This window comes from Saccopteryx leptura, chromosome 2, assembly GCF_036850995.1.
Source record: "Saccopteryx leptura isolate mSacLep1 chromosome 2, mSacLep1_pri_phased_curated, whole genome shotgun sequence".
In the NCBI taxonomy this organism is placed as follows: domain Eukaryota; kingdom Metazoa; phylum Chordata; class Mammalia; order Chiroptera; family Emballonuridae; genus Saccopteryx; species Saccopteryx leptura.
The window spans coordinates 267,168,834-267,195,763 of record NC_089504.1 but is presented as its reverse complement, the minus strand read 5'-3'; positions in this window follow the sequence as shown (position 1 = coordinate 267,195,763).

Sequence of the window (26,930 nt, the reverse complement as noted above, 5' to 3'; positions counted from 1 at the left end):
GTATTTGGCACAAAAGGAGCCTAAATAGGCTTTCCTCTCTTTTATCACTTTCTCCAATGGGGTATTTACTGCAGTTAGACCTTTGCAATGCAACCTCTCACCTCCTCTCTCAGGAGAAAATCTCCAAGGGGATGTTATTGCTCTTCTAGGTTCATTTAGGCTTTGTTTATATAATGAGAAAACCAATCTTTAGCCCAGGATTTATGCTAAAATATAGACTCCTAAAGAGTTCAGTGAGCTTAAAAGAATTATTACTCCTAGTGATGTTTCTCTACTTTAGACACAGAAAATCCAAGGAACAAGAAATTTCAAACCTTGAGTCATTAGTTCATTGAGAGAAGACTGTTAGTCATACCACTGGTGCTAAGTTAACAACTTAATTGTTTTTTATTTCTTCACTGTTTTTCCTGCATATTAGAGAAGGCTCAAACCTTAGAAAAACTGTTTTAACGACCTAGAATGGGAAAATGTCAAAAGGGTTATAACTTTCCCTTAGAAATAACATCTTTGTGAGAAAATTCTAACTAATTTTTTTAAAACCACATTTAAAAAAATAAAAAACAACATGCTAGAAGATTATGCTAAAAATAAAAAGAGCTAAAAAAAAAACCCTAAAAAATAAAAAGGCTTATGTTATCACTCCTTAGATAAAAAGAAGAAATCAATTACATTATATGGAAAAACCGTTTTTTAATATTTCTCATGGTAGGATCATATTCCCCACTGTTTTTCAACCTTTTCATACTTGGGGACCAGTGAAAATGAAAGAATTATTTCGGGGACTGCTAAGGCAGAAATCACCCTGAGCATAAATTAATTCAGCTAAATTCATTGGGTTATAAAATCATACAACATCAAGTGGTTAACTCTTTCATGGACCTGCTTGAAATTCCTAGCAGACAGTCCACAGACTGGTTGTTAAAAAACATTGGTCGGCCCTGGCCGGTTGGCTCAGCGGTAGAGCGTCGGCCTGGCGTGCAGGGGACCCGGGTTCGATTCCCGGCCAGGGCACACAGGAGAAGCGCCCATTTGCTTCTCCACCCCCCCCCCCTCCTTCCTCTCTGTCTCTCTCTTCCCCTCCCGCAGCCAAGGCTCCATTGGAGCAAAAAGATGGCCCAGGCGCTGGGGATGGCTGCTTGGCCTCTGCCCCAGGCGCTAGAGTGGCTCTGGTCGCGGCAGAGCGACGTCCCGGAGGGGCAGAGCATCGCCCCCTGGTAGGCAGAGCTTCGCCCCTGGTGGGCGTGCCAGGTGGATCCCGGTCGGGCGCATGCGGGAGTCTGTCTGACTGTCTCTCCCCGTTTCCAGCTTCAGAAAAATACAAAAAAACAAACAAACAAACAAACAAAAAATTGGTCTAAGGTGTTTTGTATATATACAAAAAAACACCAAAGCATAACCAACAAGCCTTTCTTCTTTTCATGCATATATATGCCAATATGTGTGTGTATATGTATACATATATGTATATATACACATACATATTTATAAGGCCATTTTCTATAATACTCAAGAGTAGTAGGGGCTGATTCTGCAAGACCTGGGTTAGAAGCTCAGCTCTGACCCTAACTGGGGAACCCTGAATAGGTCATTTGATCTAAGTCCTGGTTTCCTAATATTACCTGCTTCACATGGTTGTGGTGGGCACTGTCCAGAAGAATGAATGTAAGGTGCTTAGCACAGTAGATGACACAATGTTGGCTATTATTCTAAGTAACATTGTGCTTACTTGTTTTGATAGAGCTATTTTATATTTAAAAAAGCACCTTTTAAAAGAAATATCCCAGGCTGGCAGTAAATTTTTAATAAGTGAAAAGTCAGAATTTGGTTTAGTTAGATGCTATGGGGCCAATGAAGGACACCTACAGAGTAAAACTCTAGAACCCATGAGGCAGGTAGGTTATGACATCACCCAGCCCCTTGCTCTTGGCATGGTCTTCCAAGGAAGGCTTTTCAATTAGAAACTGTTTTCTGACTACCGGGAAATAATTTGGCTATCCAGTGGAGTGAGCAGAGTGGTTTATGTGATAAGCGTAACTTTTACTAAATCCAAACACTAACAGGATTTTCCTCTGATAGCTTTATCTTACATGCAGACATGGTTAGGCAGCCTTGTCTGGCCAGGGAATGCAGGTGTTGGGACAGATGAGGTATTGAAAATATGCACATACAGAGAAGATCTGTGACCGCAAAGCTGAAAGTGTTTACTATCTGGCCCTTTACAGAAAAAGTGTTCCGACCCCCACTATAGTGTCTAAGTGCTAAACTTTGAGAACTTCTGCCTTAAAGATGTCATCTCTATAAGCAATAAATGAAAACATTGGTTTCTGCATAACTAATGATGTGACCATGTTCTTCTAGTCATGGTTCTGAATACTGAATAGGAAAGAACATTTTCCTTCTCGAATCTATTTGCTTGAATTATTATAGAGGATGTCATTCAAAATTAAACAATTGGTTTATTGGATGACACTGAGTTGTCATTCAAATAGAAGGCTGTATCATGTTTTCTATCACTAGGATTGAAACTGAAATGAAAGCAGGGACATGAACTTTCCTGAAACCAACAGCCCTCTGGGTGTCGCAACTCCAGTTACCCCCAATCCAGGAAAACAACGCAAAAGCTCTGAAAACCAATTTTCCATGCTTTTGACATCAAAGCTCATTTTTGTGGAAAAACCTAAATGGAGGTATCTTTATCCCACCTGGTGTAACTATTGATATGTTTCTCTGTTTAAGTGTTGAGATGGTTGATTACAGGACACTGTGAGTCTGTAACGAATGACTGAGCACATTCTACCTTCTGCAATCTGGGGGAGGGGGTGGATTTGAATGCTGAATGCAGCCGGTCCTACAGGTTTTCAATAAGGAACTGTGGGCCTGTATTCCATGTGATCATGATTACAGCAATGAGGGTTGTGCCGGTGCCACCGCTTTGAAACCAGTAAATTACTTTTCCCATAATGTGCCACTGCTCTGAAACCAGCAAAGTACTTTTTCCACAATGCTCCCACATATTGCAACCGTCCAACTTTTTTAATATTTGCAAACAGTATAAGCCTAACATTTGTTCCAGTAAACAAGTGAATACATTGTACCAGTAGGTTTCCCTTTTAAGGATTCTGTACAGAATAGGAACCATCTTCCACCTTCTAAACAGGCTAAATACCAATATGTGTTCTCAAAGTGATACACACTATTATCATTGTTGCCATTCCCAATTTAAATGAATGTATTTCAAAACATCATTTTTTGAGACTCTACTATGTGCCTGGCACTAAGGTGTGTATAGTGGGGAACAGAACAGGCATCTCCTCCTGTAAGAAAACTGTCACTTGAAAGTGGATATGCAAGATTTATCTATTGACTCATTCATTTAGTCAAATAAATGTATTGGGCACCCACTATAGACCACATACCTTTCTAGGTGCTAGGAATTTAGCAGTAAGAAAAATATCCTATTATCATAAAATTTACTTCTCAGTGGAGGAAGACAGGTATAACAAGCAAAATAAATAAATTAAGTAAAATAAATAAACATGAAGCAGAGAAGTGTGGAGGGAGTGGCAAAGTGGGGGATGCCATTCCAAGTGGAGTGGTCAGAGACGGCCTCACGGACAGGTGACATTTGAGAAAGCTGGAAGGAAAGAAGGAAAATAAAGGGGTAGGAAGGAGGGGAGAAACCAGAAGAATGCAGGAGAGGGTGACCTGCAATGCCTGTGATCTTCCGCTCAAGCCAGTGACCTCAGGGTTTCAGACTGAGGGAGGAAGGGCTGACCGAGAAAGTTTGAAAAGTAACAAACCACAGCTGTAGCCCCTTTTATCAGTTCCCTGAAATAAACTTGCAGCACCAGCAAGAAAAATAGGATATGTGAATAGTCAAGGACAGACAGTCCAGGCCTCCTCTCTTACCCCCTCCCCTCCTGGAGACACAAAAGTCATGTAGGTCTGCAGACAAAGAAGTCAAAGAAATCAGGCACTTGTCACATGAAAACTAAAGCTGTAAAGATATATAAGACTCAGAAAACTAACTTTGGGGAGCTCGTGCTTTGGTGCTACTATCTTCACATGCTCAGCTGGCTACTAATAAATTCTTCTTCCTCTCTCAAGTTGTCTGGGTGTCTATTATCCTCAGTTTGAGGGCCAATTCCTGCTTCAGGGGGATGGGAGGTGTTCCAGGTGGAGGGGATAGCACATGCAGAGGTCCTGAGGTTACCTGGCCAGCCTGGATGAATAACAAGGAGGCCAGCATGGGTGGCTGGAGCAGAAGAAACAAGGAGAAAGCATGGTGGGAGAGGAGGTCAGAGAGGTGGGAAGGGGGGTCACGTAGGACATAGGCCACCATTAGGACATAGGCCACTGTCAGAACTTTGGATTTTAGCCTGAATGAATGGAGAGCCTCTAAAGGATTTTGAGGAGCTGAGGGACTGACGAATACATATTTTTAAAATTTGTTTCAGCTATAGAAGTATAAAGTATGGAAGACCATCCAGCACAGGGATTCGCCTAAGCTAAGACAGAGATCAGGGAAAGCCTCATGGGAGAAATGGCATTTGGGCCTAAAGAGCTTGTTTACTGTGGGCAGTGTGCTCTAGGGAAAGGGGGTGCTCTCTCGGGCAAGAGGGCTTACTGATGGGAGGGAGAACGCAGCAAGTTGGCATCCTGCACTTCACCCAAAGGCGAAGGAATTGGGAAATTGACAGGTTTTATGGGAGTGGCCCAGTCTGCTCAAGGTTTTATAAAGATTGTTTCTTTGTAAAACAGAATAGGCGGTGTTGCTTTTTGTTTTTTAAACACAAGTTATCACTTATCAATCCAGGGAGTCACCAAATAGCATCCTTTTCTAAAAAAAAAATTTTTTTTAAGATTTTATATATTAATTTTAGAGAGGAGGGAGAGAGTGCGAAAGAGAGAGAAGGGGGGAAGAAGCAGGAAGCATCAACTCCCATATGTGCCTTGACCAGGCAAGCCCAGGGTTTCAAACCAAAGACCTCAGCTTTCCAGGTTGATGCTTTATCCACTGCGCCACCACAGGTCAGGCACCAAATAGCTTTCTTAAAAAAAGAAAATAGGAAATAACATAATGCCCATGAGTTGTAAGTATAGCTGCAGGAAACTTCAAATTCTCTATACACATATACTCATGTGCATGTGTGTCATTATACTCATGTGCATGTGTGTCATTATTCAAAGTTTAAAAGTCACTTGATTAGAAGGAAGGACATATAAAAGGGGAAAGCAATTGAGGGGGTGTGTTGTTATCTTCTGAAAGGTATCTCTAGTTGCTGAGACCAGAAGAGGGAGAGAAACAGAAAGGCTAATCAAAGGTCTGAGAGACCCACCTAAGGGGTGTCGGGAGAAAGGAAATGGTCCAGGACAGTCCAGGAACAGGTCACTGAGACTGGACATGGGAAGGGAGATAATCAGTTTCGATTTCAACATGTTGCCTGCAGGAGAGCACATGGAGATCATTGTTTAGAGAGCACAGGAGGCTGGTGACTGAGATTTAGAAGTGGTTGGCACTGGCGATGAAAAGAATTTTTAATAGATTTCATGATAAATCATGCCATAGTGTGTTTCAGTCATCTTATGCAATACTGGAGGGCAAAATACACCAAATATCTTGGGACAACCTTATCCTAAAGCATTTCCTGTTTTCCTGCAATTCACACTTCATGTGGCATTCCGTACTTTATCTAGCAATTCTAATCAATGTTCCAGTCCTCTGAGAACAGAGGCAGATGCACCAGTTAGGACACAATGACAATGATCCAGGTAAGAGGTAGGAAGGCCTAAAATTAAGTGTTTCACCAAGGATTCTTTGCTGGATTAGTAATAAAGCAAATATTTGAATGTAAAGTTGAATCACTAACCTTTGAATTAATTATGAGCATAATGACGTCCTATGCAGGTACTTCTCCTTCAAGGTCAAGATGTGAACCCGTGCGGCTAAGAGTCATTACGGGCCCTCTGCCATTAAGGCTCAGCTGGGGACGGCAGTATCTCACGAGACAGACACGAGACACATATGGCTGGAGAGGGAGTGAAGAGCTAACACCCAGCTGGGCTGTCCTAAAGGGACCTCTCTGTAGGAGGAAAGTTCTGTTTGTATTTTTACTTCAACAGAACTTGTTTACAATGTTGAACCTGACATGAACACAAAAACTAAAAGGCCATATGTTGATAGAACTGTCCTTCTGGGGAAAAAAAAATTTAAGCACACACACTTTCAATGTAGACTCAAGATTTTAGCAATTTGGCTTGAAAAAGAAGCCGATGAAAAGTGAAATAAAAATAAACCCAATATATCAAAAAAACTATTTTGAAATACATATATTTTTTTTTCTTTCAGGGGAGCTTTGCTCCTACTGCCCTGAAAGTTCTTGTGTGTGTGTGTACATGTGTAAATAGTATATCTGTGAGGCAATCTCAGAAAGTATTGTGAGGGAGAGCTATGAAGTTTCTTACACTGGAGACTATAGACTGAGTTCCTTGACCTTGATCTAGCAGCAAACCCTGAAGACGGCCCACTGTCCCTGGGCTCCAGTGACCTCCGGGAAAGGAAGGTTAGAGCAACTGTCCGCACACAGCTGCTTAGCTTCTGCCAGCCCAAATTCCACAAGCACATATATCAATAATGGTGAAGGAATTTTTAAAAACCTGTAGGGAGATGCGTAATAGAAATATGACTAAAGAGACATGAGTGACAGCTGCCAGTCAACCATATGACATTTTCAACATCCAGATTAGAATATCACTGCAGGGAGGGCAGTAACGCTAGTCTGTGCTGTCTGCCAATGTGATTGGCTAAAAGGGGGCAAAATGAAGATTCCATGCGAGCAGATCACTATGTTCAAGGGGATGCTGAAATATTCACAGTTTTTTCTGTTAAGCTTGTCAAGAGTAACTCAGGATCCAAAGGCAGACATTTCAATTCTTTTATTCATTCAGTCCATTGAAAATCAATAAATTGCCAATCAACTGCTGGGCTCCTCCTTCAAGAACAGAAAAAGGGCATTCATTTGTAAACTGGAAGAACTACATTGTAGAAATTTGTCCTTTAAAAAGGTGACCACAGATGCTACCTAAAAAAGGAAGTTGAGCCTGACCAGGAGGTGATGCAGTGGATAGAGTGTCAAACTGGGATGCAGAGGACCCAGGTTTGAAACCCCAAAGTCGTCAGCTTGAGTATGGGCTCATCTGGTTTGAGCAAAGCTCACCAGCTTGAGCCCCAAGGTAGCTGGCTTGAGCAAGGGGTCACTCGCTCTGCTGTAGTCCCCCAGTCAAGGCACATATGAGAAAGCAATCAATGAACAACTAAGGTGCCACAATGAAGAATTGATGCTTCTCATCTCTCTCCCTTCCTGTCTGTTGGTCCCTATCAGTCCCTCTCTCTGCCTCTGTCATAAAAAAAAGGAAGTTGATATACTATAAAGTACTGAATTGTATGCTTTAAAGAAGTTTATTAAGCTTATGTAAGTTATGTTATCTCAATTTTTGAAAAATAGAAAAAAATAAAGTTAAAAGTACAAAAATTACAGAGAAGTTAGAGTATAATTAGATACTATTCATTTTTTATCCAAGTGGATAGAGGTTATAAAATAAGTAATTTTTTAATTAATAAAAACTAGGAATTGTCAAGTTAGCCTAAGACAATTACCAAAAAACAAAATATAGCATTAAAAATTGAAAGACAAAAATATGAGTGTCTTTAATTTCAAAGTAAAAACTGATTTCTGAGTGTGCAGGATAAAGAAATAAAATGACTGACATAAGAGGAAAAAATGCAAAAGGTATAAAGAGTCTCTAAGATGAAAAGTCTACTTGGATTCTTGGCCAGATGTGTTGAAAGGAAAACAATTTTCAAAATGCTTAGGAGTATTTTGGAGATAATTTTATCTTGTTTTTTTTCCAATAAAGGCTATTAAAGAGCTGTTCAATCTTTTTTTTTAATGGGGTGACATTGATAAATCAGGGTACATATGGTCAGAGAAAACATCTCTAGGTTATTTTGACATTTGATTATGCTGCATTCCCATCACCCAAAGTCCAATTGTCTTCCATCACCTTCTAACTGGTTTTCTTTGTGCCCCTCCCCTCCCCCAACCTCCTCCTTCTCCTCCTCCCCACCCCGTAACCCCCACACTCTTGTCCATGTCTCTGAGTCTCATTTTTATGTCCCACCTATGTATGAAATCATATAGTTCTTAGTTTTTTCTGATTTACTTACTTCGCTCAGTATAATGTTATCAAGGTCCATCCATGTTGTTGTAAATGATCCGATGTCATAATTTCTTAGGGCTGAGTAATATTCCATAGAATATACAATATGTACCAAAGCTTTTTAATCCACTCGTCCACTGACAGACACTTGGGCTGTTTCCAGATCTTCGCTATTGTGAACAATGATGCCATAAACATGGAGGTGAATTTCTCCTTTTGAAACAATGCTATGGTGTTCTTGGGGTATATTCCTAACAGTGGTATAGCTGGGTCAAAAGGCAGTTCGATTTTTAATTTTTTGAGAAATCTCCATTATGTTTTCCACAACGGCTGCACCATTCTGCATTACCACCAGCAGTGCAGGAGGGTTCCCTTTCTCCATATCCTCGCCAGCACTTATTCTGTGTTGTTTTGTGGATGAGCGCCATGCTGACTGGTGTGAGGTGATATCTCATTGTGGTTTTAATTTGCATTTCGCTAATGATTAGTGATGTTGAGCATTTTTTCATATGCCTATTGGCCATCTGTATGTCCTCTTTGGAGAAGTGTCTATTCATTTCTTTTGCCCATTTTTTGATTGGATTGTTTGTCTTCCTGGTGTTGAGTTTTACAAGTTCTTTATAAATTTTGGTTATTAACCCTTTATCAGACGTATTGTCAAATATGTTCTCCCATTGTGTAGTCTGTCTTTTATTCTGTTCTTATTGTCTTTAGCTGCGCAAAAGCTTTTTAGTTTGATATAGTCCCATTTGTTTATTCTGTCTTTTATTTCACTTGCCTGTGGAGACAAATCAGCAAATATATTGCTGCGAGAGATGTCAGAGAGCTTACTGCCTATATTTTCTTCTAAGAGGCTTATGGTTTTATGGCTTACATTGAAGTCTTTTATCCATTTTGAGTTGATTTTTGTGAATGGTGTAAGTTGGTGGTCTAGTTTCATTTTTTTGCAGGTAGCCGTCCAATATTCCCAACACCATTTGTTGAAGAGGCTGTCTTTACTCCATTGTATGCTCTTACCTCCTTTGTCAAATATCAGTTGTCCATAAAGGTGTGGGTTTATTTCTGGGTTCTCTATTCTGTTCCACTGATCTATATGCCTGTTCTTATGCCAGTACCAGGCTGTTTTGAGTACAGTGGCCTTGTAGTATAACATGATATCCGGAAGTGTGATACCTCCCACTTTATTCTTTCTTTTCAAGATTGCTGAGGCTATTCGTGTTCTCTTTTGGTTCCATATAAATTTTTGGAATATGTGTTCTATGTCTTTGAAGTATGTCATTGGTATTTTAATTGGTATTGTATTGAATTTATAAATTGCTTTGGGTAATATAGACATTTTAATGATGTTTATTCTTCCTAACCATGAGCATGGTATATGCTTCCACTTGTTTGTATCTTCCCTGATTTCTTTTATCAATGTTTTATAATTTTCCAAGTACAAGTCTTTAATCTCCCTGGTTAAATTTATTCCAAGGTACTTTACTTTTTTTGGTTGCAATGGTAAAGGATATTGCTTTCTTAATTTCTCTTTCTGACAGTTCATTGTTAGTGTATAAAAATGCCTCTGATTTCTGAGTATTAATTTTATATCCTGCCACCTTGCTGAATTCATTTATCAGGATCAGTAGTTTTTTGACTGAGACTTTAGGGTTTTCTATATACAATATCATATCATCTGCAAATAATGATAGTTTTACTTCTTCTTTTCCAATTTAGATGCCTTTTATTTCTTCTTCTTGTCTGATTGCTGTGGCTAGGACTTCCAGAACGATGTTGAATAAGAGTGGTGAAAGGGGGTACCCCTGCCTTGTTCCTGATCTTAAGGGGATTGCTTTTATTTTTTTTTTATTTTTATTTTTTTAATAAATTTTTATTAATGGTAATGGGATGACATTAATAAATCAGGGTACATATATTCAAAGAAAACATGTCTAGGTTATTTTGTCATTAAATTATGTTGCATACCCCTCGCCCAAAGTCAGATTGTCCTTTGCCACCCTCTATCTAGTTCTCTGTGCCCCTCCCCCTCCCCCTAACTCTCCCCCTGTCCTCCCTCCCCCCACCCCTGGTAACCACCACACACTTGTCCATGTCTCTTAGTCTCATTTTTATGTTCCACCAATGTATGGAATCATGTAGTTCTTGTTTTTTTCTGATTTACTTATTTCACTCCTTATAATGTTATCAAGATCCCACCATTTTGCTGTAAATGATCTGATGTCATCATTTCTTATGGCTGAGTAGTATTCCATAGTGTATATGTGCCACATCTTCTTTATCCAGTCTTCTATTGAAGGGCTTTTTGGTTGTTTCCATGTCTTGGCCACTGTGAACAGTGCTGCAATGAACATGGGGCTACATGTGTCTTCACATATCAATGTTTCTGAGGTTTTGGGGTATATACCCAGTAGAGGGATTGCTGGGTCATAAGGTAGTTCTATTTGCAGTTTTTTGAGGAACCACCATACTTTCCTCCATAATGGTTGTACTACTTTACAGTCCCACCAACAGTGAATGAGGGTTCCTTTTTCTCCACAGCCTCTCCAACATTTGCTATTACCCGTCTTGTTGATAATAGCTAATCTAACAGGGGTGAGGTGGTATCTCATTGTAGTTTTGATTTGCATTTCCCTAATAACTAATGAAGCTGAGCATCTTTTCATATATCTGTTGGCCATTTGTATCTCTTCCTGGGAGAAGTGTCTATTCATGTCCTCTTCCCATTTTTTTATTGGATTGTTTGTTTATTGTTGAGTTTTATGAGTTCTTTGTAAATTTTGGAAATTAGGCCCTTATCTGAGCTGTTGTTTGAAAATATCATTTCCCATTTAGTTGGCTGTCTGTTTATTTTGATATCAGTTTCTCTTGCTGAGCAAAAACTTTTTATTCTGATGTAGTCCCATTCATTTATCTTTGCCTTCACTTCTCTTGCCATTGGAGTCAAGTTCATAAAATGTTCTTTAAAACCCAGGTCCATCAGTTTAGTACCTATGTCTTCTTCTATGTACTTTATTGTTTCAGGTCTTATATTTAGGTCTTTGATCCATTTTGAATTAATTTTAGTACACGGGGACAGGCTGTAGTCGAGTTTCATTCTTTTGCATGTGGCTTTCCAGTTTTCCCAACACCATTTGTTGAAGAGGCTTTCTTTTCTCCATTGTGTGTTGTTGGCCCCTTTATCAAAGATTATTTGACCATATATATGTGGTTTTATTTCTGGGCTTTCTATTCTGTTCCATTGGTCTGAGTGTCTATTTTTCTGCCAATACCATGCTGTTTTGATTATCGTGGCCCTATAATATAGTTTAAAGTCAGGTATTGTAATGCCCCCAGCTTCATTCTTTTTCCTTAGGATTATTTTGGCTATTCGGGGTTTTTTATAGTTCCATATAAATCTGATGATTTTTTGTTCCATTTCTTTAAAAAATCTCATAGGGATTTTGATGTGAATTGCATTAAATTTGTATATTGCTTTGGGTAATATGGCCATTTTGATTATATTTATTCTTCCTATCCAAGAACAAGGAATATTTTTCCATCTCATTGTATCTTTTTCGATTTCCCTTAACAATGCTTTGTAATTTTCATTATATAGGTCCTTTACATTCTTTGTTATGTTTATTCCTAGGTATTTTATTTTTTTTGTTGCAATCGTGAAGGGGATTATTTTTTTGAGTTCGTTTTCTAATATTTCATTGTTGGCATAGAGAAAGGCTATGGACTTCTGTATGTTAATTTTGTATCCTGTGACCTTACTGTATTGGTTTATTGTTTCTAATAATCTTTTTGTGGAGTCCTTCGGGTTTTCGATGTATAGGATCATATCATCAGCAAAAAGTGATACCTTTACTTCTTCTTTTCCGAAATGGATGCCTTTTATTTCTTTGTCTTGTCTGATTGCTCTGGCCAGAACTTCTAGCACCACGTTAAATAAGAGTGGAGAGAGTGGACAACCCTGTCTTGTTCCTGATTTAAGGTAGAAAGTCCTCAGTTTTATGCCGTTTAAAATGATGTTGGCTGATGGTTTATCATATATGGCCTTTATCATGTTGAGATATTTTCCTTCTATACCCATTTTGTTGAGAGTCTTAAACATAAAATTGTGTTGTATTTTATCAAAAGCCTTTTCTGCATCTATTGATAAGATCATGTGGTTTTTGTTCTTTGTTTTGTTGATATGGTGTATTACGTTAACCGTTTTGCGTATGTTGAACCATCCTTGAGATTCTGGGATGAATCCCACTTGATCATGATGTATTATTTTTTTAATATGTTGTTGTATTCGGTTTGCCAGTATTTTGTTTAGAATTTTAGCATCTGTATTCATTAGAGATATTGGTCTGTAGTTTTCTTTCTTTGTGCCATCCTTGCCAGGTTTTGGTATGAGGGTTATGTTGGCCTCATAAAATGTGTTTGGAAGTATTGCTTCTTCTTCAATTTTTTGGAAGACTTTGAGTAAAATAGGAACCAAGTCTTCTTTGAATGTTTGATAGAATTCACTAGTATAACCGTCTGGGCCTGGACTTTTATTTTTGGGGAGGTTTTTAATAGTTTTTTCTATTTCCTCCCTGCTGATTGGTCTGTTTAGGCTTTCTGCTTCTTCATGACTCAGTCTAGGAAGGTTGTATTATTCTAGGAATTTATCCATTTCTTCTAGATTGTTGTATTTGGTGGCATATAATTTTTCATAGTATTCTACAATAATTCTTTGTATATCTATGATGTCTGTGGTGATCTCTCCTCTTTCATTTTGGATTTTATTTATTTGAGTCCTGTGCCTTTTTTCCTTGGTGAGTCTTGCCAAGGGTTTGTCAATTATGTTGATCTTTTCAAAGAACCAGCTCCTTGTTTTATTGATTTTTTCTATAGTTTTTCTGTTCTCTATTTCATTTATTTCTGCTCTGATTTTTATTATCTCCTTTCTTCGGCTGGTTTTGGGTTGTCTTTGTTCTTCTTTTTCTAGTTCCTTAAGGTGTGAAGTTAAGTGGTTTACTTCGGCTCTCTCTTGTTTGTTCATATAGGCCTGAAGTGATATGAACTTTCCTCTTATTACTGCTTTTGCTGCATCCCAGAGATTCTGATATGTCGTATTTTCATTTTCATTTGTCTATATATATCTTTTGATCTCTGCGCTTATTTCTTCTTTGACCCATTCATTTTTTAGAAGTATGTTGTTTAGTTTCCACATTTTTGTGGGTTTTTCCCCCTCTTTTTTGCAGTTGAATTCTAGTTTCAAGGCTTTATGATCAGAAAATATGCTTGGTACAATTTCAATTTTTCTAAATTTGCTGATATTGTCTTTGTGGCCCAACATATGGTCAATTCTTGAGAATGTTCCGTGTACACTAGAGAAAAATGTATACTCTGTCGCTTTGGGATGAAGTGTCCTGTAGATGTCTATCATATCCAGGTGTTCTAGTATTTCGTTTAAGGCCACTATATCTTTATTGATTCTCTGTTTGGATGACCGATCTAGAGCCGTCAGCGGAGTATTGAGGTCTCCAAGTATGATTGTATTTTTGTTACTTTTTGTTTTAAGGTCAATAAGTAGCTGTCTTATATATTTTGGTGCTCCTTGGTTTGGTGCATATATATTAAGGATTGTTATGTCTTCTTGATTCAGTGTCCCCTTAATCATTATGAAGTGACCATTTTTGTCTCTGAGTACTTTTTCTGTCTTGTAATCAGCATTATCAGATATGAGTATTGCTACACCTGCTTTTTTTTGGGTGTTGTTTGCTTGGAGTATTGTTTTCCAGCCTTTCACTTTGAATTTGTTTTTATCCTTGTTGCTTAGATGTGTTTCTTGTAGGCAGCATATAGTTGGATTTTCTTTTTTAATCCATTCTGCTACTCTGTGTCTTTTTATTGGTAAGTTTAATTCATTTACATTTAGTGTAATTATTGACATTTGTGGGTTCCCTACTGCCATTTTATAAATTGCTTTCTGTTAGTTTTGTATCTAGTTTGATTCTTCTCTTTTGTTTTTCTATCATTTGTTTCTGTTTGTTTGTGTTCCATACTTCTTTCCTCTCTTGCTACCTTTTTTAAGTCATGTGTTTTTGTGGTGGTTTTTTCTAGGGTGGTTACCATTAAGTAATGAAAAGGGTACCTACCATATTCATTGTAGTACCCTATCTTATAAGTATTTCTGCACTTCATCGCCCTTTGCTACTGTTAATCTCCATTCTCTCCCCCCTTTTTTTTCCTTTGTTGTCACAGTTTAAGTTTGGTTTTATTGTGTTCTTGGTGGAGCTGTTACTTGTGGTGTTGTTTTCTTTTGTTCTTTGAATCTGGTTGGAAAACCCCCTTTAGTATTTCCTGGAGTGGGGGCTTTCTGGTGATAAATTCTCTCATCTTTTCTGTATTTGTGAATGTTTTTATATCTCCTTCATACTTGAAGGATAGCTTTGATGGGTATAGTATTCTTGGCTGAAAGTTCCTCTCTTTCAGGGCTTTAAATATTGGGGTCCACTCTCTTCTAGCTTGTAGAGTTTCTGCTGAGAAATCTGATGATAATCTAATAGGCCTTCCTTTATATGTTGTACTCTTCTTTTCCCTGGCTGCCTTGAGAATTTTTTCTTTGTCATTGGTTTGTGTCATCTTTATTATGATGTGCCTTGGAGTGGGTTTGTTGGGGTTAAGAAAACTCGGTGTTCTGTTTGCTTCTTGAATTTGAGGCTTTAGTTCTTTCCACAGGCTTGGGAAGTTCTCGTCTATTATTTGTTTGAGTATATTCTCCATTCCATTTTCTTTCTCTTCTCCCTCTGATATACCTATTATTCTTATGTTATTCTTTCTGATGGAGTCAGATAATTCCTGTAGGGCTTTCTCGTTTTTTATTATTTTTGAGTCTCTTTCTTCTTCTCTCTGTTGTGCCTCAAGTTGTTTGTCTTCTATTTCACTAATCCTATCTTCAATCTGGGTTGTTCTGCTAGCTAAGCTTGTTACCTCGTTTTTCAGCTCGTGAATTGAGTTTTTCATTTCTGTTTGATTTGTTTTTATAGTTTCAATTTCCTTGGTAATATATTCTTAGTGTTCATTGAGTTGTTTTCTGATCTCCCTATATTGCCTTTCTGTGTTTTCTTGTATATTTCTGAGTATTTTTAAGATTTCTATTTTAAATTCTCTGTCATTTAGCTCCAAGGCTTCCAATATGTTAAGTCTTTTCTCCATAGATTTTTCCACATCTATTTGTGTTACCTCTCTTTCTTTTGTATCCATAATATTCGATTTCCTCTTTCTTATTGGCATCTGAGGGTGGTCTTGTTGATAGCACTAATTAGAATTAATAAAGAGTAAAAAGTAAAAAAAAAAAAAAAAACACCCCACAAAAAAAAGCAGTAATAATTTATTATTTCCCCCTTTTTTTCTTTCTTCTCCTTCCCTCTTCTCCCCTCCTCAGGGAAATATCATGCCTATAATGGAGGGCCTGGTTTGCGGTGAAGAGTTCAAGGGGCAAAAAAAAAAGTGGAGTAGGGACCTACTAAATGCAAAAAAAAAAAAAAAAAAAAAGGAAGAAAATCTTAGACAAGCATAAGATGATCTGCCTGCAGTTGATGGTCAACTAAGAGATATAATGAGAGGGATAAGAGGGAACTAGAAAAAAGGACAAAAAAAGGAATAATAAAGAAGAAAAAAATAAAAATAATAAGTAAAAATCTGTTGTATTAAGTGGAGCAGAGACCAAATACAATGGAGACCTTGGGTTGGGAGGACCCAAAATGCCACAAAAATAAACAAACAAGAAAAAAACAAAAACAAAAGCGTAAAAGAAAAATAAAGCCAAAAAAAGCCTTGAGTCCCAAATTAACTAATTTGTTCGTGATTGAGGATTAAATGGGAGGAAAGTAAAACAAGAAAAGAAAAAACGAATAGAAAGGAAAAAATAAGAAAAAGAGAAAAACGAAGGAAGAAATAAAAAAGGAAGAGAAAAAAACAAAATAAAGCAAGACAAAAAAAAAAAAAAAAGAGGAGAGAGTGAGAGTTAAATGTCCTGGAGTATAACCCCAAAGGAGGGTGAGGATGAAGAAGAGAAATAAAATGTAACACTTATGGGTAGTGTAGTTCAAGAAAAGGGAAGCATAAGATGGGCAGAGAATAGAAGGACCGAGGTGGAGGAAATAAAGGCAATAAGATAGAAGAAACAAACAACAACAACAACAACAACAAAAATTAGTGGAACAAGTTGTAAAGTCTGTGGATTTTTCTTGATTTTGAGCTGTTAACTTCTTCCTTTTTCTTTTCTCTCCCTCTTCCTGGTTGGTGACTCTGTACCCCAGGCTCTGCCCCTGTGTCACACTTAGGTAGGGATTTGCAGTTGATGGGATTCTATGGCAATGTCATATAATTGGCTTTAGTCTTGCTGGTAGTCAAGGCTTGTTGGCGTTTGCAGGGTCCAACGATGAGAGAGTTTGCTTTCCTGGATTCTCTCTCCTAGTCCCCCCTTCCTGAATTAGCAGCCTGGTGATCCAGCTATAAGGCTGCCACTGCTTCTGCCTGGGGAGTAAGAGGCTCAAAGAGCTGGGAAATCCCCACTCTATCCCCACTCAGTGCAAGGCTTTGGGAAAGGCTCTGGCAGTCAGGGCCTCCAGTGTAATCAGGCGGGGGTGGGAGTCAATTGTTGTCAAGGTGACTGTTCAGCGTCTAGCATTCAGTTGGACCTCTCAACCCAGGCTTTCCACACTTTGTAGCCTGTTTTGGCTGGGAAGAAGAGGCACTAGTCTCTGCTTGCGACTAGTGTAGTATAGATCTTATTATCTGCCAAGTCCTTCTTGTTAGCGTTTATCCCTGAATATGGAGGCTCTATCAATCAGAAGTTGCCCCCGCCCCTTTAGCGAGAGGCACTAAAAAATATCACGCCTCTTGTCTTGGGTCGGTGAACTGAGAGAGATCTTATCAATTAGAACCGAGGGTGCGCAGATTTCACGGGTTAAGTTAATTTTAGTAATTGGGTCGCAGCTGTGCTCCCGAAGGTATTTCAGGCTGCCTGCGCGCGCCCCTCCCCCAACGCTTGATTGTTAGCTTGAATGGCTGGGTGAGGTGCCCCGCCCGCGGAGAGAATCTCCCAAGTAGGGAATACCGCCCTGGGGCCTCTCCCGCTCCCCGTGCGCGGGCCGCTGGGAACGTTAGCGGTGCTCGGTCTGCAACCAGACCGGGCGCGCGCCAGTGGCTGCTCGCCGCTCCGGAGTGTGGGCGGTGCTCACTCTGCAACCGAACCGGGTGCTGCTCGCGGCTGCTCGCGGCGGCGGTGCTCGCTCTGCAACCGACCCGGGCGCTGCTCGCGGCGGCTCGCGGCAGCGGCTCGCGGAGGCGGCTCGCGGCTCCCGAGTGCGGGCTGACTCACCACCACCACAGGCGCACTTCCTCGCGGCTTGAATGAACATCCCTGCGGTAGCTTCCTCCACACCCTCGTCTCTCAGATTCAAATGATAACAGTCCTTTCGCTTTCAGTTTGTGTGGAACTCCGTAATGCTCCGAAGATAAATTTTCCTGTTTCTAGTTGATAAATTTGTTGTGATTTTGGGGAGATCTGTCGGACGCGCTGCCATTTCCGTGACGTCACCGGGGGGATTGCTTTTAATTTTTGTCCATTGAGTATAATGTTGGCTGTGGGTTTGTCATAGATGGCCTTTATCATGTTGAGGTACGTTCCCTGTATTCCCACTTTGCTGAGAGTTTTGATCATGAACGGGTGCTGGATTTTATCAAATGCTTTTTCTGCATCTATTGAAATTATCATATGGTTTTTCTCCTTCCTTTTGTTTATGTGATGAATCAGGTTGACTGATTTGCAAATATTGTACCAGCCTTGCCTCCCAAGAAAAAATCCCACTTGATTATGGTGTATGATTTTTTTCATATATTGCTGGATTCAGCTTGCTAATACTTTGTTGAGGATTTTTGCATCTAAATTCATCAGTGATATTGGCCTATAATTTTCTTTCTTTGTGTTGTCTTTGCCTGGTTTTGGAATCAGAATTATGCTAGCCTCAAAAAAGGAGCTTGGAAGTCTTCCTTCCTCTTGAATTTTTTGAAATAGCTTGAGAAGGATAGGAGTTAGTTCTTCTTTGAATATTTGGTAGAATTCACTTGTGAAGCCATCAGGCCCAGGGCTTTTCTTTTTTGGGAGTTTTTTGATAACTGTTTCAATCTCATTTGTTGTAATCAGTCTCTTTAGGTTTTCTGATTCTTTCAGATTAATTTTTGGAAGATTATATGTTTCAAGGAATTTGTCCATTTCATCTAGGTTGTCTAGTTTTTTGGCATACAGTTCTTCATAGTATTTTCTTACAATATTTTGTATTTCTGTTGTGTCAGTTGTTATTTCTCCACTTTCATTTCTAATTTTATTTATTTGAGTCCTCTCTCTTTTTTTCTTGGTGAGTCTAGTTAAAGGTTCATCAATCTTGTTTACCTTTTCAAAGAACCAGCTCCTGGTTTCATTGATCCTCTGTATTGTTTCTTTAGCCTCTATGTCATTTATTGCTGCTCTGATCTTTATTATTTCCTTCCTTCTACTACCTTTGGGCTTTACTTGCTGTTTTTTTTCTAGTTCTTTCAATGCAGGGTCAAGTTGTTTATTTGAGCTTTTTCTAACTTCTTAAGGTATGCCTGTAATGCTATGAACTTCCCTCTCAGGACTGCTTGTGCTGTGTCCCATAAATTTTGAGTTGATGTATGCTCATTATTGTTCATTTCTAGGAATTTTTTTATTTCTTCTTTGATCTCATTGTTAATCCATTCATTATTTAATAACATGCTATTTAGTTTTCAAGTGTTTGAGTATTTTTCAGTTTTTCTGTTGTGGTTGATTTCTTGTTTCATGCCATTGTAATCAGAGAAAGTGCTCAATATGATTTCAATCTTTATAAATTTGTTGAGACCGCTTTTGTGCCCTAACATGTGGTCTATCCCAGTGGTCCCCAACCTTTTTTGGATCACAGACTGGTTTAATGTCAGAAAATATTTTCACGGACCAGCCTTTAGGGTGGACAGATAAATGTATCACGTGACCGAGACAAGCATCAAGAGTGAGTATTAGATGGATGTAACAGAGGGAATCTGGTCATTTTTTAAAAATAAAACATCTTTCAGTCTTAAATATAAATAAAACGGAAATAGTGTAAGTTATTTATTCTTTCTCTGCAGACCGGTACCAAATGGCCCACAGACCGATACTGGTCCATGGCCCGGGGGTTAGGGACCACTGGTCTATCCTAGAGAATGTACCATGAGCACTTGAAAGAATGTATATTCTGCTGCTTTGGAGTGAAATGTTCTGAAGATATCTATTAAATCGAGTTGATCTAGTGTGTCCTTTAAGTCTGCTGTTTCTGTTAATTTTCTTTCTTGAGGATCTATCTAGTGATGTTAGTGGGGTATTGAAATCTCCTACTATTATAGTATTGCTGTTGATCTTGCTCTTTAAATCCATCAAAGTCTGTTTTATATAATTAGGTGCTCCTATATTAGGTGCGTATATATTTATAACGGTTATATCTTCCTGTTGGATTGCTCCCTTTATCATTATGTAATGACCTTCTTTATCTCTTACTATAGTCTTTGTTTTAAAGTCCCTTTTGTCTGATATAAGTATTGCTACCACAGCTTTTTTTTCATTTCCATTTGTGTGAAATAATTTTTCCATCCTTTTATCTTCAGTCTATGTGCATCTTTTGTTTTAGGGTGTGTCTCTTGTAGACAACATATGTATGGGTCCTGTTTTCTTATCCACACTGCTACCCTATGTCTTTTAGTCCATTTACATTTAAGGTTATTATTGATATGTAGTTGTTTATTGCCATTTTATTCTTTAAAACTGTATTCCTCTTTTGCTATATTCTTTTTCCCCTTTGATCTGTTTACAATAGGCCCCTTAGCATTTCTTGCAGCCTTGGTTTGGTTGTAGTGAATTCCTTGAGGTTTTCTTTGTCTGGAAAGCTTTTTATTTCTCCTTCAATTTTAAATGATAGCCTTGCTGGATAAAGTAGTCTTGGTTGTAGGCTCTTGTTCTGCATTACTTTGAATATTTCTTGCCATTCCCTTCTGGCCTCAAGTGTTTATGTTGAGAAGTCAGAAGTCATCCTTATGGGGGCTCCTTTGTAGGTGATAGTCTTTTTTTTTCTCTAGCAGCTTTTAATATATATTTTCTCTTTATCACTTAGCTTTGGTATTTTAATTATGATGTGTCTTGGTGTAGATTTCCTTGGGTTTCTCTTTAATGGAGTTCTCTGTGCTTCTTGAACTTGTGAGACATTTACCTGCCTTAATTTAGGGAAGTTTTCAGCCATGATATGTTTGAACAAAGTCTCTATCCCTTGTTCTTTCTCTTCTTCTTCAGGAACCCCTATGATATGTGGATGTTATTTCTCTTCATGTTTTCAAAGAGCTCTCTTAGAGTTTCCTCAGACTTTTTGAGTCTCTTTTCTTTTTTCTGCTCTGCTTCCGTGCCTTCATTTATCTTGTCCTCTAACTCACTGATTTGATTCTCAGCTTCATCCATGCTGCTTTTAATTGCTTCCATTGTGTTATTTCTGACATTGTATTTGTCATTTCTCACTGATTCTTTTTTATTAGTTCAATGTTCTTTTTTATATTTGCTATCTCTTTATTTAGGTGTTCATAATGACCATCTATTGTTGTTCTAAGATCTTCAAGCATCCTAACAATCATTATTTTAAACTCTGAATTAGGTAATTTGGTTAAAACTGACTCATTCAGGTCCTTTTCTGGGGATTCTCTTGATTCATTTGTATTGCATTTCAATGCCTTCTCATTTTGTCTGTGTAAGAGAAGATTTTGGCCACTGGAGTTCACTGGGTGTGGCCTCTGTGTTCCCTAGGTGTGGTCTTGTCTGCAGGCCCACCACCCTCTCTGCTGCTGCTGCCTAGGGTGTTCCAAGCTGTTCAATCTTTTATGCCATTACTTAGTGATCTCAAGAAGACTCTAGAAAATTGTCCTGTGAATTAACAAGTCATTTTATGATTACCATATCAAATTAACATGTTATGCAGTTCTGCCTGTGTAAATCAAAGTAGTTCACAAGGTTATCTAAAGTCCTATGGGATATTAAAGAAACAATTATTCATGACACTTGTTATAGACGTAAGGAAGACTTGATTCCAGGGGGCTACTTATGATGGGCCTTTGTAGGAGCAGAAAGAGACAGGGCTTCAAACCCAAGGAAAAATAGGAATAATAGCAAGGAACAGAAGAGGTTGCCAGTAGATGGAAAAGTATAAGAAGAAGCACTAATAATAAGGGGGGATTCTGTTAAACTGACCTATTAGGATTCTCACAGAAGGCAGGCCAGGTGATCAGATATTACCTGGGGGCTGTTAGAGGATGAGGACTTTGATCAGAAATGGTCTAAAAAGGCTAAAATTTCTTTTTAAAAGCTTCCCTAACTCACATGCTTAACAGACCATATCTTGTACAGCTAATGCCCTTGTGGTCAAACAAAACAAAAAACAAAAACCTGATTTAGGCACCTCAGTCCCGTTCCTGAGTCCTGTGCTACATGACTTTGGATGACACTATTAGCTGTGACAAGGTCTTCAGGAAGACAAACTTATATAGTTAAATTGCCAGTACATTGTAAATGTTCAACAAACTTGTAGGCTCAAGATCAGAATAACAATCAGACCCACCAGGGCTGTCCCAAATTCAGGTGAATAGGGGGGTGTAAGGCAGTGGTCTTCATACTAGGGTGCCAGTTAAGCTGGGTATAAATCTGAAGGCTGTCCAGAGGTTCATTCACAGGCATGGATTGTTTTAATAAATCAATGTTCAAATCCTCAACTCTTACATGTCCTCTCCTGGCACTGCTTTACTGAAGAGAATGCTGCAGTAGCCTGAGGTTCCCTTTTCCACATCCCCTTTCCCAACCAAAGGCTGGGCGACCACTTTAAGAAAGAAAATGAAAGCAAATCCTCACTGGGCCCCAACTTCTGCATGCTAGATCCATGGGTAAATACCACTAGGCCACCAAACAGAGGGACCCTGTAGATTTCTTGAGGATCTCTGATTTCTGGAGAGGGGAGCTAAGTTCAGAAAGCCTCCATGCCTTCTCTGCCTGTGTAAATCAAAGTAGTTCACAAGGTTATCTAAAGTCCTATGGGATATTAAAGAAACATCTCCATTCCTGTTTATTCTCTCAAATTCAGAAGTGAGGTTGCACAGATATGCATTAACCACATTCATTTGCAATAAAAAAAAAATGAAGTCAGCTTGCTCCCAACAGTCAGTCTAATATTTGGCCAGATATTTTCCTCTCTCACTTCATGAACAATGGCTGAAGTGATGAACAAAACTGCAACACTGAGATATAAAGTAGTCTTGGTACAACAGGTTCAGATATTGACTTTAAAATGTGCAGAGATGCGGAGTTTTACAGAAGTCTTTTAAAGCTTTTAAGAGGGAAAAGTTTGAAGACCACTGATCTAAGAAACTTAACCCTAGAAAAGAAGGTTTTGCCAGCCTATATACCTGGTTTAACGACAAGCACAGGCCTTCTGAAGGAAGAGGGGATTTTGAGTGCAGTAGGATGGTTCCCATTCTGATCTTCAAGAACTTTAAGTCCATACCTAGGTAAAGAAACCTACAGTAGTGCCAATAAATAACATGAACCACAATACCTAGACATCTGTGGGAGACTGCTCAAAACAAATTTTACAGTGGACTATGACACAGGGAGCGGTGAGGTACTAGCTTCACGGTGGTGCCCACCTCAAGAGCCACTGGAAATATCTGAAACCACAAGGTAGCCAGAGAGACCACGGAAATCCCAGATCACTGTGTGACAAACTTTGGAGACTTCTTGCTACACTGGGGAGGGTCAGGAGGGGCCCCTCTATTTCATCCAGACTATAGAAACAGCATCTCACTGTTGCTCCACTGAGTCCATCGGGCATGGTCTGCAGAAGTCAGGGAACTCTAGATAAAGCATTTAGAACTCATTAAATATGAAATCCCTTTCTTCACTATCTCCACCTCCAACCTCCCTCTCTTCCAAGAATCTGAGGCCCAGAGAAGTTGAACTGCAAAAGGTCACAAGACACTGCCTATTTAGGCTGGTTAGTCTGTCTAATCTACATTCAGCTCTCCTCATTTCAAGTCCAGAATTTTAGCCACAGACTAGACACGGCTGGGAACAGACTGTCGCATAACTTTATATTTCCCTTCAGTTGTTTTTAACATCATTTGGCTAAGAAACATAATTGGCTTGGATTTGAGAGGGAAGTGGGTATGAAGGTGTAACTGTCCCTGACTCAGAGTTGCATCACTCTACGTGGGCGGCCATTCATCCACTGACAAGACGAGCCCACTGGGAGCTGTGGGCTGGGATCTGCCTGGACACCGTGCGATCCACAAGGACATGACATTACTATTTCTCTCTTTCATTCCCAGTAAAGCATCCCTCCCATTGACTGCATCACCCATTGCAAGGACTTGGGATCCCTGTGGGGAACAGAGGCCCCAATAGCTCAAACAAAAAAAAAGACACTATAAAAGACTCTTCATGTTGACAATTTCTTTAAGAATTTACAGTCTCCTTTGGCAAAACATGGATAATGAACATTAAGTCAGCATCTCACAGGGAAGAGCAACTATATCATCAACAGAAATTCTCATGTAGACACTAATGGTTTTAGTATCTCATACAAATACTAAATTTGAGGACATACTTCATGTGCTAACAGAGATTCGTAGACAGACTTCTTTGTCCAATATCCCTTTCCATGGGGTCCAGTGTTGTACCAAATTTCTGCAAAGTTCACATTTCTAATCCAACTCAATGTAAGATGGTTCTCTTCTACACCAATTTCTTCTATCTAGACCCGTGGCGTTATTTACTCTCTGGGTGATTTGACAAGACCTTTTGAATCATTTCTGCAATAACTTACACTTCTCAAGTAGTCGTTTCTGACCAAATCCAGCTTACAGTATATTTATCCCTAAAATACCCCATGTGTGACTAAAAATGGGGATGGCAGCTACAAAGATGGGAAGCTCTGGTCTCTTCTCTCTGACATATGGCAGATACTGCCCATTAGTAGCCACTCTTGTTCCACTGCATTGAGACTCAGTCTCAACTCTTCTAAACCTAATACTCCAAGCAACACTGTCAACTAATTGACATCTCGATTGAAATCTATTTGCCATGCCAAGATTAGATTATGTCACTAGAAAAATCTAACTATTCTTGAGAGGTTTCTTTCAACATCCCAAATCTTATGCCTGGCAATGCAATGTCACATTCCCAACAGTAACATATTTTTGATGTTACCAAAATTCCATTTAACTTTGTTTGAATGACATATTAGAATTCCAACTCTCATTATGAGTTTGAATTTAAAGCTGACATACCTGTTCTTTTTTTTTTATCTAATTAGCTATCCTTAAAATAAAGACTAAAAAACACACATTGACAGACTTGCTTGTGAACTGTAAGATCACTCACTTGTAATGGATAAACATGATGAAAAAGTAATTACAAAATTTAAATACTTTTGAGGATTTCAGAACCTAAGGGAGGTATCTAGTTCAAAGTTTCCCCCCGGCTCTCCCACCCCCAAGCCCAGGCCCAACCCAAGACTCAGGCACCCACAGTGTACAAGAGGAGTGTGATATTCACTCGCATTTTCTTTACTCTCTACTCACCATGTTCATGCAACTCCGTTCCAATCTCTCCCCTTTATTCCCGCCACGTTCCCTTTTGCTAACTTCTCTCTAGTCCCACAGGCTTCCTTTCCATCCCAAACACCAAGGGCCTTTGGGTTTCCCGTTCTTTCTGCTTAAAACACCCTCCTCCCAGCCATCTGGATGGCTTGCTCCCTCCCAGAGTACAGTATGCCAAAGGGGAGCAGACACACAATCCTTTCATTACTGTGTGATTAATGCTATAACAAGGTGCTATGTGAGTTCGTAGGAGTGACAGCCTGCCCAGTCTTGGCTGGTCGGGGAAGGCTGCCTGGAGGAAGTGAGCTCTCTACTGAGCTCTGGATAATGAGTAAAAATTAACCAGGTGGAGGGTGCTTCAGTCGGTGCTAACAGCCTGTCCACAGGCTGTTATTAAGAAAGGAAGAGGGCAGTGTGGCTGAAGAGGAACATGAGGGACTTAGTAGCATGAGGGACATAGTAAATAGTAAGATCTTGCTAGGGCCAGTCTTACACTGTAGCACAAACACACAGGAAAGAACCTTGATCCCCTCTGCAATTCAGGTCATAGGCTTCTCCTAATTTTCTAGAAAATGCAAAGAGAAAAAAAAGATTCATTTGCTCAAGGCAAAAACATAATTTTATGTAAAAATCTGAGAAACAGCTACATAATGACACTTTTCCACTTGGAAGAAACCCAGGAAGCAGTATACTGTTTGTACATATATTCTGGAAAGCTCTCAGTTCATTGCAAGTGCCCTAATCCTTCAGGAACCTGGTCTTATTCTTCATATCACTTTAAATATAACACATTAAAGGAATGACTATGGTTCTGTGATATCTTTGAGGGTTTTTTAAATCCATATTTAACTTGCTTCTCTGATATAGACCCTCAAAGAAGTTAATTATAAGGTATGTCTATATTACTACACCTTCGAGTAAAAGCTCATCATTTTCATAAACTAAATGAGACCAATAAGAATTGGTGCAACACTAAGAGCTTACCCAGAAATTTCTACATAATGACATCGTGGTCAATTAATAAAGCTAACTTCTCAGTAAGCAATCTGGTACCCTTAAAAAATGCATATAACTGAAGGATTTTTCTCTTTCATATATATTTAACATGCAAACTGGAGATACATAGATCTGTCCCAGATAGAGTAAAAACAATAAAAGTTTTATGCTTCAGCAGACCTTAAATCATTTAAGACTCTATAATAAGTTATTGAAGAAAAAAGTTTAGAAATCGACAAGACCTCAATAGCAAAGAAAATGTTAGTACTTTGCAGAGAAAAGAAAACTCTTCCTCAATTTCTTATTCAACTGACATAAAGAAAATCACTCCTCAAAATTCAATTATTCTAGTTATTAGAAGACAAAAACCATGCACAGAAACACCAGGCTAGGGGCTATGGTTGGACTCACTATGAACCATGATTTTGATCCCTATAGAACTAAGCACAGGCAAAATAGGTTGCCCTTTCCCTCTCTGTAACACATAGGTTTTAAGTCCCCAATTACTACTGCAATAAAACATTCCTTGAATCTGAACCTCCAGAAACCTAAGTGAAGGGAGGGTGGAGTTGAGAATTCCTTCAACATATCTGAGATCTCTTTGAGAAAGAGAAAGGAAAGAGAAAGGAGATCCGATGTCTTTGTTCTAAGACATCCTTGTTCTAAATCCTCTGAGGCACCTTAACTTTCCCTGGTATGTGAAATGCCTCAATAACCACTTCCTTTCTTATTTTCCTGGTCCTCTAGGACTCCAGCTTCTTCCGCCATTTATTTTCACTATTTGGAGACATCAGTTTGACAGAAAGAGCCATGAGAGGCACATGTGATTTTGACATTCATTTATCTAACACTTGTAGATGCCTGAGGGCAGGAACAACCCACTTATGAGCCGAGGTTGCTACTATGCACTCAAAGATTCAAATCACTTATCTCTTAAATCTGCAAGTATAAAAGAACCTTGTGACGAATTAAGGGACTAACAAGTGTTAACAAGGATATCCCAGGGAGATGGGAGAGAAGTCACCCGTATG